Source organism: Stigmatopora argus, chromosome 11 (assembly GCF_051989625.1).
Source record: "Stigmatopora argus isolate UIUO_Sarg chromosome 11, RoL_Sarg_1.0, whole genome shotgun sequence".
NCBI classification, from domain to species: Eukaryota; Metazoa; Chordata; class Actinopteri; order Syngnathiformes; family Syngnathidae; genus Stigmatopora; species Stigmatopora argus.
Genome location: NC_135397.1, coordinates 11,905,490 through 11,917,084, shown reverse-complemented (window position 1 = coordinate 11,917,084; position 11,595 = coordinate 11,905,490). Strand labels below are relative to the sequence as shown.

General features: G+C 37.7%; 1 long non-coding RNA gene across 1 annotated transcript; it reads right to left on the bottom strand.

Moving 5' to 3' along the window:
* Positions 1-8,108: 8,108 nt before the first annotated feature.
* Positions 8,109-10,163, bottom strand: LOC144084263 (uncharacterized). The gene is made up of 3 exons (XR_013303757.1): positions 10,019-10,163; positions 8,755-8,821; positions 8,109-8,445 (listed from the first exon to the last, which is right to left on the bottom strand). It is a non-coding gene; the product is annotated as an uncharacterized LOC144084263 (long non-coding RNA).
* Between the last annotated feature and the right edge of the window lie 1,432 nt (positions 10,164-11,595).

Below are 11,595 nucleotides of genomic sequence, written 5' to 3'. Positions count from 1 at the left end.
GCAGTGGTCATGCGGCAGTGTCTGTATTCACTGTTTAGTGTGCCATTAGGTAGCCATCCCATTAAAAATTCATCTGGGCCCACTTTGATTCGGATATTTGGTCTCTTCTCACACACAGCAACTTCCTCTGAGTTAATGGACCGCATGGTCCACCCATAGATGTTATTTATTTACAAGGAGGAAATAAATAAATTCTGTTATTTGACTGAAAAGTATTGTTGGTGAGATTAGAAAGGCTTAGAAGATAAACAGAGTTCACATTGCTGATTCTATTTTTAGGCAATAGTCTATTTTCTTGGTCTTGCTTAACTTCATGACTCATGACAGGGAATGAAATTAGATGTCCTCCCTATCTAGCGCTGTAGCCCCCCACCCCCTCAACCTTCCTCGAGGGTGTGCTAGATCACATTCCTGGCATGGTCATTGATTTGTGTGCACACACATACACGTAATGTATACCCAAATACAGCGTCAGTTGGGAATGAATGAAAACAAAAAGTAAAGTAAACAACACCAAAATACAAAGAAAAGCTTAGAAAAAGGCCATCATTTCCTGGACCGTTCTCATTGCTCCATTTTGAGAAAAAAATACTACCCAAGCATGTGCATGTATTCCTTGTAGGAGGCTGGATGTGCATTGCCTTTTAAAGGGACATGGATTTTTCACACTTTCTTAAAAATAACTCAAATATTCTCAATTATTGGTCATGCGCACACCATAATTTTGGTGTTTTTTCCCCTCACCTGTTTTGAGAGACTGCCTTTTGCAGGATCACAATGAAACAGTTGCTTTTATCTGTGACAGTCATGGACAAATGGCATTCTTTATTATGTTTTCCCATGTTCACATGAATGGTTGGTTTTCATAAACATGCTCCTTGTCTAATTTAGCTATGATTTATACTGTAAATCCTGCATCCTGCATGTTCATAAGAACCCCAAAATAAAAATAAAATAAAAAATAAAAACACAAGCTACCTGGAGTTCACTGTAAAAGGAAAGTCGGCACTCATGATTTACTTTCCCAGGCCACACAAAATGATGCGGCGGGCCAGATTTGGCCCCCGGGCCGCCACTTTGACACATGTGATGTAGGGGTTAAAGGTCAGAATAACTTGTTCATTTTCTGAAACACGATAATTAATTGTCTAGTTTAACTCTTAGCGAGACTCTTCTATATACACAATTATGTAAAAGTTCCACAAGCTCCTTTAAGCAAGTGTATCTTGTCTTTAAGGTATTTTTTACGCATTTTTTTCTTTAACTGAAACAGAATTATTAAGAAAGGATTCCCTCTTGACAGAAACATGATATTGGGAATTTCTTTTGGGAACAATATGAGCATGTTCACAATTATAATGTATTTTTATTCTGTTTTCTGCTGGCAGGTCAGAGTTTTGACTATTTTTGAATTGACATGGAGAAAAAGGTACTTTTACATATTGCAACTCCTTCAGCGAGTCTGAAAACACAAATCAGCAGAAAATAATAGTCTCGCTTCAAATCTTCAAGTATTCTAACATCGCATAGGAAGCCAATATGAGTTCACGTTTCATAGTCGACGTGATATATATTCCAGTCACACATTCTTGGTTTCTTCCTCACTCCAAACCGACACTTTGTATTAGACGTGTGTGCTGTGAAATGATGGGAAGTGAGGCAAAGAAGTCCAGCTTGCATGTTTTTCATACTTGTAATACGTCTTCAAGGTTTTGTGGCCAGCGGTGAGTTAAATTGTCAAAATTACACACACTATTGGTTATGGCACCATTTCCCTGCGAACTGCCGATTCACTCCGATTCCCCAAATGTTTTGGAGAGCTCCATTGCTTGTAAAGTGTACAGCAGTGCTTTGGTGTCACGTTGCTGCCTTGGTTAGGCAAGTCAAATGTACAAATCCAGTATTTCTCCTAAGAACATGTCAATCTGTGGCAAATAACAAGCACTCACCAGCAATACATTTTGTTGTGGTCCTCGGAGCATGTGAGCCAGGGATTGAAATCAGCTCTACGGTAGATGTTATTTTAGTCCATGTGGTCATGAAATTAAGCAGAAGTATTTATATATACTGACTCTCGTAGGTTTTATGAATGTTTGAGTCAAGCCATGGACATTGTCATGCTGTGCTGTACAGTTTGCTTTTGTCATGATTGGCAGTATACTCGTGCTTCATTTAGCCCGATGGAGCGTACGTTAAGAGCAGACATCCACAAGACAGCACATTATGGCAGTCTTTAACTTTCAGTGTGTTTGTAAGTCTTCTGGGCCTCATGCCACAGCAAACAATCTTCTATTGACTCAACCACAAGTTGTGGATTTGTCTCCCGTGCACAAATACACACATTCTGACAGTGGCAAACACCCAAAGACGTCCCAGCGTGACAGGAAATGAGAACTCACAAACCAAAAAAACATTAACTTGGAAGCATTCAAAGCTAATAAACATCTACTAAAATGCTTGGACAAGTTAAGTCAAAATAAACTGGACTAGGCTGAAGCTCCACTTTGAACACTAAAACATGCTCCGTCCTACACATGTACAAGTTAGATGATTGGCAGTCTGCTCCTGCATTTTATAGATGACTCCCTTGTTGTGACTTCTGTGGGAAATTTTGATTTGTTCTTCCTGCTGGCAAATCATCAGTGACTTGAACATTTTTGGGATTTCAGAATCAGCAGATGTTGTTATGTTTCGATATCAGTGATGGCTGGGAAAATGGGATTTTTGGCTCCCTTTGAATGAGACGCGATACACTTATCACTGACTGCATGCCCAAGAGACATCTTAATTAGCTGAGTAAGGACACACTTTATCTCCACAAAACAGACACATACTCTAGCTGAAATGGGTGTGCATAAAATATATGCAGTCGCCATTCTGAATGCAGCAGATGAAGCGCAATCACAATCTGATCCATGATGCTGGTCATTTGGTGGGGTTTTAAACCATCTAAGTCCATCTAACCTTTTCTCTATCATTTATCCTCATTAGAATTGTGGATAAGATGGTCGGTATTGTGATTTACATTAAGTGAGAGGTGGTTTACACCTTGGTTTACTATACTTTCTGAAAATCCACTAAAGTCACAAATGAATGACTAACTCACCACTTCCTTTATTTACTCAGACATCTAATAGCTGGATGTCCCAATACTTTTGAACACACATGAAAACCCATTTCCTATTCGCTGTAGGTTACAAACCTGGACAGGGCCCGATGCGTTTGATGATGAGACATGAAAGTAATCAGGTTAAGCTGTCAAAAGGAACAAAGCACTGGCGGGCGGGGATCGGTCTGAATAGAAGCAAGTAGTACTTGAATATTAATGGTTTCTTACTGTTCTATAGACCATTAGCTGCACTAAAATAAAGTAAATAATATAAGCACAGATACTGAATGTTTTTTAATCAATTCAATGAAAGCAAGAGTAATGAAAACGACTACTCGTGTCCACAGTAAATGAAACCTTATAACATTCCATATAAGAAACAGTAATGGAATTTTCCTTAATTTAAAATTACGGCCATCTTCCTGTCATGTACTTAAAATCTGCTGTTGAAATTCTTCATTGACCGCTGGAACATCTCAGCGGGGATACTTTCAATTTCATCCTGAATTCACCATGGTTACTCAATGGCAGAGTGTTTACTTTTTCAAGGTCCCTGTCATTCAGTGCTGTCATCTGTCCATGTCTGCCAATAACCACTTCACTTTTTCTTTTTTACTCACCCTGTACCTTAACACTTCAAAATTGTCTTCCCAAAATATTTAATTTTATACATGTTATATGTCACATGTGTCAAAGTGGCAGCCCGGGGGCCAAATCTGGCCCGCCGCATCATTTTGTGTGGCCCGGGAAAGTAAATCATGAGTGCCGACTTTCTGTTTTAGGATCAAATTAAAATGAAGAGTATAGATGTATATTAAATTTCCTGATTTTCCCCCTTTTAAATCAACAATTGTATTTTTTTTAAATACAATAAATAAATATTATATTTAATAACATCTATATTATGGACAACACAGGATAATTTATGATGTTGGTATATCTAACAGAGTGTAATGTGTAACAAGGTTAGGTAACATGGTAATAAGTAACCCGCAGACTTTACCAAATGCTAATTTTGTAATTCAGAAAGCTTGGTTTTTTTTATTCAACATTCATAATTGTCTGCTACAAAATGTAAAAATCATAAGTGACAAAACATAATGACATATTGGATGTAAGCTGCTGATATTTTAAGCAGTAGCAGTTGTGCAAAGAAAGGGGAAGAAACCCTATATAATGCAAAATGAATTCGTATTGTTATTATAGAATACACAATCAATAAGCAGAGAGACTCTTGAGTATTTAGATATGATAGACAGGCACACAACTACATATACTGACAAACCTACTGGTATTGTACATGAATACTATAGCTATAACAAAACATTCAATCTAAAAATAGAACTGTCCAATTGTATAAAACATCTGGAGTCACAAGCTGGAGGCAAAAAAAACATCTTCTTTCATTAGACTCCAGATCAAGGAAAACATATTAACTCCAGTGTGAGGCTAGGGGAAAGAAGAAAAAGGGGTGGAAAGACTAAATATGACAGCGAGTATGCGATTTCCCCACGTGTAATTCCTCGTGGGGAACAAAATTGCTAATTTTGTGTGAAGGGTGACATTAAAATTACATGAAATTCAATAACTAGTGTACAGGCTCCTGGAAACAATGATATTTTGATAATAATATGGAAATACAGGGAAAAGAAGAGAAAGTGGCGCACTGTATGGAGATCTCTGTAAACCTGTCAGATAAAATGGCATAGTTTTCTATACCTGACATACTCGTAAGAGGCACCATATTTCTTAAAATTATTCTCGGCATGTGGATTGTGTTGAAGAGTGGTGACTCTCATTTTTAAACCTATTTAACAATTATCCCAAGAAGTAAAATAAACTATCCATGTGCATGGTCAAAAACTAAATTGTCAGGCAAAGGGCTGATTATAATGTAAAACAGAGCAATATTTGAAAAATTATCTCAGGATCGTGTGTACCAAGTTGTGTTAATCATCTGAGTACAATATGCACAAAAAGAGCAGTTAGAACGTGCCAATTTTTTTCCACATCATCAACGGTTGTCAAAAGCTGGAATGTCTGTCTGTACGCATTCAAAAATGCAAGTGATCTAAAGAAAACTTCCCACTGATGATGTTCACCCAACACTGTCATTGGTTTGTGAGGAAGAATGTTAAAAAAATAGGTTTTATCCTGTTGCTAATGATGATTGTAAATCAGGACAGAGCACAGCAAAAACTCAAAATTCCACCAGCTTTGAATTTGTTGTGGGCTAAAATGAATGCCAACTTATGTCTCGCTGTACAATTGAGTTTGACCTCACTACTGTAAGCTCAGGATAGTTGAAGTTTTCATCCTTTAAAGTTTTGAAAAAACGCCCCGCTTTTTTATGTTGTGCATGCGTTTACTGTGTTACCATGGTTTCCCTTTTTTTTCTCTCTCCAAAAGATACATGTAATAATAGTTTGAGGGATTTCTTACTGTCATTTTTCCTTTTCCTGTTTGTTGGTAAGGAAACAAAAAGCTGAAGGAATCATTAAAACTATACATTTTAACGCTGTTAAATGTGAGTGGTTTATAAATTATGTAATTCCATAGAGACTCCATTTGAATTAAGTAATGACTTACTTTTCGGGTTGTAAATCATCACTAAAGAAAAGTACTGGGCCGCCCTTCCATGAGGTTATGTAGCTGAATCTCTAAGATGACTTTTGGTGTGATAATCATAGTTAGATGCTATATACAGAAATCCCTTGTTTATCTTGACCTACATTATAATTTTTACCCTATGTCAAGAAAGAGCATTGGCTTTATAACAGGTCTGTTATTAAAAACAACTGACACGGACACAAAGGGGCAAGTGACTGACCAGGAGAAGAGGTGAACTTGTACGTATCCCTCCTATCCTTCTTAATACATTAGCTCATTTTGAAAATCACACAATACGTCAACATCATAATCAATCCAGAATTACGTAAATATGGAAAACACTCGAAGACTGTTTGATAAACATGTTTACTCTTCACACATCCCTCCTCCCCAACTCTGCATTCCCAGAAATGAACGGTGGGATCGTCCTGACCTCTATCAATGACATGAAGTTTAAAAGAAACTCACCGTTTTTGTTTGCTAAGTTGAATTTATCATAGAAATACTTTATTGTTTTAATATTGTTGAATATCTAAATGTTTTATTGGTTGATAATGTGAAGTTATGTGTGTTGTGTCGTTAATTATGTATGTGTGAGTATCACAGTTGATATCATTGACTATATATGGCACACCGTATGTTTGTATGTGTGAAATCTTTTTTGCAGCCTAAAAGCAATGGCAACCCACTGGGTGGAATCCATAAAATGGTGAAAGAGCACCAGCCGGTACATTTTAGTTGATCAGAAGTTTTTGTTTGAATATTTAGTATTCATCCACCTCAGAAGAGGGCCAGATCAAGATTGGCCTCAACTCAACAATCTGGTTGCAAAGTTTGCACCCAAAGCCAGTCAGGTAAAAATGGCCAGAAAAATGGCAACAATTGCTACTTGTGAAGCAACATCAAAGCAGTGGGGAGTTCATATTAGGTTAGGTAAGAACTTTATTTCATCCCGTATTCGGGAAATTTCATTTCATTCATATTAGAATCCATATAGGGTTAGTGGAGCAAACAACTTTCACTGAATATTTCTACTCCAGCTCAGTGAGCATCAGGGATAAACAATGGGGTTTTATCATTTTTTGTGTGTTTGTTTTGTTCATTAAGATTCCACATCAAGAGAGGGTAAAATAAGTGAGGAAAACTCTTTTACGACTGAACAGCCCACAAATAAGACTTTCTTGTAAGGTAGTTTGATTGTGTTCAGTGAGTGCTATGAAAAATCTTTTTTACTAAAGTGAATTGACCAATCTTAACACTAGGCTGGCATGGTGGCACGTCAACTTAGCAGTTCTGAGATCGAGGGTTAAATTCCTGGTCGGTTTCCACCTTCCTGTGTGGAGTTTGCATGTTCGCTCCGACACCCCTGACAAGCGGTGTGTAAAATGTATGAGTTAACACCATGCAGGACTTATTTCCCCATTGTCTTGTGGTAGGTGATGTCACACAATGTGATTGATTCATGCCTTTATAAATGAGCAAAAATACAGTGTGAATACCTGGCACACAGAATGTACATCAAGCTTCTTTCCCAGTAAAATTGATAAGTTCAAAAAGTGAACAAGAACAATGAGACTCTTGTGTCCTTTCCATCTTTGCAAATATGTCGACATCAAGAATAATTATTTTGGTCCACATCTTTTGTATGCGTCCTGTGTGGCATTCAGTATGAAACGTTGACTTTTATGAGTTTTATGGATTTTGCATTGTTGTATTCTAATAGCATCACAAGCTGCTATACTGATCCCTTTGTGGATATTGGGATACCACCAGCAGTGCTATCCCAAAGGAAGGAGAGGAAAAATGAGCCTGTCAGGATAAGAAGACAAAGTGGATGAAGTTGGATGTTGGAAGTACATTTTGGCTCAAGACTGTCCAGCCAAAAATTGCCTGGCTCATCATTTTGGTTCCAGTTCATTCCATGTGTTTGATGGGCTTGTTCCTCACCAAACTCATACAAGTGCAATTACATTGACCTTGCCATGTGCAACGGTTAGAATAGAGCTTTAATCAAATGGTTTCTACATATTTACCAGCATAGACATTTCTAAAACATACCAGGAAGACAAAACACTAAGCTCAAAGGGTAAACTAAGAGGCAAGATTGTTTTCCCCAAAAAGGTCAATTTATTGGAAATATTGTTTTCATTTAAATAAAAAAAATCACCAAACAAAATCAACATTCATTCACTAAAATTGGTCCCCATTTGTCAATACCATAAACATATTTCAGAACGAAGGCAATACATAAGACTCCTTGTCCCACTCTGTAAAACTAAACACATTTTGCTTAACTAAAATACAAGATTCTCTCAAGCTCATATGATGCAGTACATTGTGAGACTTGTAATATAATGAGTGTGTTTTATTTAAACTGGCACAATGAAGATGTCGTGTGTAAGTGTATTTCTACCATGTCCAAACAAGCGGAAGTGGTGCAACTGACAGAAGCTAAGCTCACCAGGCCGACTTCCAACCATCAGATTTCAGAGCAGATGGCAACGTCCCGTGGGTCGTCACCACATAATGCCTACATCGGTTTTACACTGCTCTCTTGCCATGAGCACATACCAGTGATGGTTACATGCTTGTTCCCCAGTGGCATCATTATACTACTCATGAGATGAGTCAGAGTAGGTGCAATGTCATTTACACTGTAGAAGGATGGGCAGTGACGAGTCACCATCCCAAGGCCAAAGGTGTCAACAGCGTCCCCTAGTGGAAATCTACAAATAGAGTAAATTGTCTATCTAATCATCACAAATCACATCTAAGCATCACAAATATTTAGACCTCGGTGTGTTGAGTACTTGCTGAAAAATGTTTTATTTGGGGAGACAGATCATTATGGGATTTGTAATTCGTTGTTTTTTTTATTTTGGAAAATGGTAGAAGGAATTTGAGATATCCAGATGGCTTACTTTTTTTAAATTATTGAATTACAACCATCTATTTAAATCACATAATACATTTTAGATTTTAATGACAACATGGATGTTTAACAGTCATACCACACATAAGTAAATCAAACGTACTTCCTTACTGTGTAGCTGTGTGTCACCGGGACCATAATGTCTGGAACAAAATCTGAGCGGCATCCGCCTGAGAAGATAAACAAAACACAGGAAACAAATTTAACTCCTTGCATAACATATAGCTCATCATGTTTGATGATAAAAACAGATAACATTCAGTTAATGCCATCTCCATCTAAAAGGTAGATTTTAGGGCAAATCTCATACAGCCAAACTTTAAACAACACAGCTTGGAAACACTCACACGTCCTTAATTTAATCTACGTTGATCTTGATTCCAGCAACTGATGCAGTCTTTACAAATAGAATGCATGTATTTGAATACACAACAGCAAAGGAAATATTTTCTTGATGTTGGTCTCTTAATGTAATCCATCCATCCTGTCATGGGCCAGAACCTAATCTTTTTAGTTTTTAGCATTGACAAATTTAAACTTGCATTTTCCCAAAGTGAGGAAATAAGACCAGCTTGTTTTTAGAGCCCACCTGTATCTTGAACTCAGGAAATTACACCTTCTCTTATTCTCTGACTCAACGCAACATGAGCTCTTCCCATCTACCACATATACGATCACCTCTCAAGCAGTGATGGAGACAAAGTAGCCTCTAATAGAAAAGATGTGTACAGGAACAGCCACAAGCATCAACGTGAGAAAAGCTGCTTTGCGTTTGTGAAGAAGCAGGGCAATCATATGAAAATGTGGGCTGGGTCCCAAGATGGTTCTAAGAATGAGACCTGATTACCACTTGGAAGGAAAGAGACACTTGAGGCCGAGCATGAAAAGATTATTGAAAGAGATCCTGCAGTGATGCGCCACACACTGCCAAGATTTTTCCTCACATTACTGAGCTTCTATTGATCCCCTTCCAACAGTAATGATTCAATTTCATTGATGAAGTGTTCCAGACGCTCATCAAAACCTGAGCATGTGTCAAACTCAAACAATGACCCACTTTTCCAGGTGCAGGCTGCCCTGAAATCATGTAAGTTGGGCTCCAAACATGCTTAATTTTAAAGAGTCCCGAGATCATCTCTAGTACTCAGATCTGTTTGTTCATAGCTACATGTCAGGAACAACCAGTTCTTCCCATTTGTATGCGATATCAGCAGCTGGTATATTAATAAAGGAATGGGATAAACACATGTAAAGAAAAGTTGTAACTGGCACCTGTCAAAAAGCATGAAGACTTTTGAAGAGTTTTCCTGAACAGATAATCAGACTTAAGATATATTGGCAAATAAGACCAAAAGAAAAAAAAATACCTGCAGGATTCTGAAAATTCCATCTGTCAGCCTATGTATCATCTTCAGTATCATTGGGAGTTAGACTCAATTTTGGCTGGATTTAGGTTGAAGACAGAATAGAACCAGAACAGGTCGTCAGTCATTCGCAGAGCACATGCAGACACTCAACTAATCACACTCCTTTGCATGGTCACTGACTGGGAAATGAACCCATAGTGCCTGAGCGGAAGTCATGCGAGTGAATCACTACTGTACACTGCAAGTGACGTGAATTCCAAAAGCTTTGTCTGAGAAATGCCAACAATGCAACCTCCGTGTCAAAGCAAATATTTGATGGTTTGTTGAACTAGTAAATCTGGGCCACACACACAGCACAGCAAGATTTGAATGTTAATTGAATTTTTCCTGTTAATCTATTTCTCTGTGCTCTAGGTGAATTTGAGGTAGAACAGGGGACATGCGCAAAATAAATGACATTGGATCTCTTATTTTCATTCATTTTAACTTATAAATTATACCACTTGCAGCTCTATTGCAGATGTGTCACCACTACAAAAGCATTTTAGGTCAATCTCTACTGGTTTCTTTTGAGCTAAGAATGTCTCTGGCTATCAGACAGAGGAAATAATGAGGGCTTTGTTAGGTTATGGAGAGGCAAGAAACCAAGAAGAATCGAACCCAGAAATAACACCCCAGAATACCCCAAACCTCATAGGCTCTCACAAAAACATGTGAATTTAGGTGCAATCGCGTGATAATGTGTGACTTCCACACAAAGATGCTGTGGTATGTATGTGCCACCATGAGTACTTTGTCACTCACTTGTGAATAAAAGGTGGTGAAGGGCAGCATTTGTTACTAGTTTTTTTTAAAATCATAAAACAACTAATAAAATTTAAATCATTGTATGAGTTTTTCTTTTTTACTGCATGAGGACAGCTCCAGACTACTGAGGAACTGTGCGGATAAGCTTGGAAGAGTGACTCTGCATATTCTCTACCTCGGTCCAATTCTGCAGAAGTTCCCCATCTTGTGGAAGACTTCCTGTGTGTGGTTCCAGTTTTTGTCCAACTTTACAACTTATTTTTGAGTCTGTATCCGTTTTAGCTACCGCAACCAAGATGGCGCCGTTCAAGAGGGAGCCGGTGGCAGTAGCTCCGTCCACTCTTGCTCGTTTTGTGTTTTTGCTGCTTTTCTGTCTTAATGATTTGATTTGGTGATTCTTAATGAGCCCATTCACTTTGAATATATATATATATATATATATATATATATATATATATATATATATATATATATATATATATATATATATATATATATATATATATATATATAAATACATATATATATACTATACTTCTGTTGAAGAGGGTAAAATGAGGTGGAACAGTTCAACAGAATAAGTGTGGCGATCGACCATGGAAGTGGGACTTCTCGGGAGGTCTATGGAAAAGTTCGACAGTCACAGAACTGCCTACGAGGTTTTCCAGGAAGCCAGTCAAGGTGCTACTGGATGTAAACAGGTCATTAAGAGTAGCAGTTTCATGATGAGAATTTGCAAATCTGATGGAGGTAAGGACTGACTAGCGAAT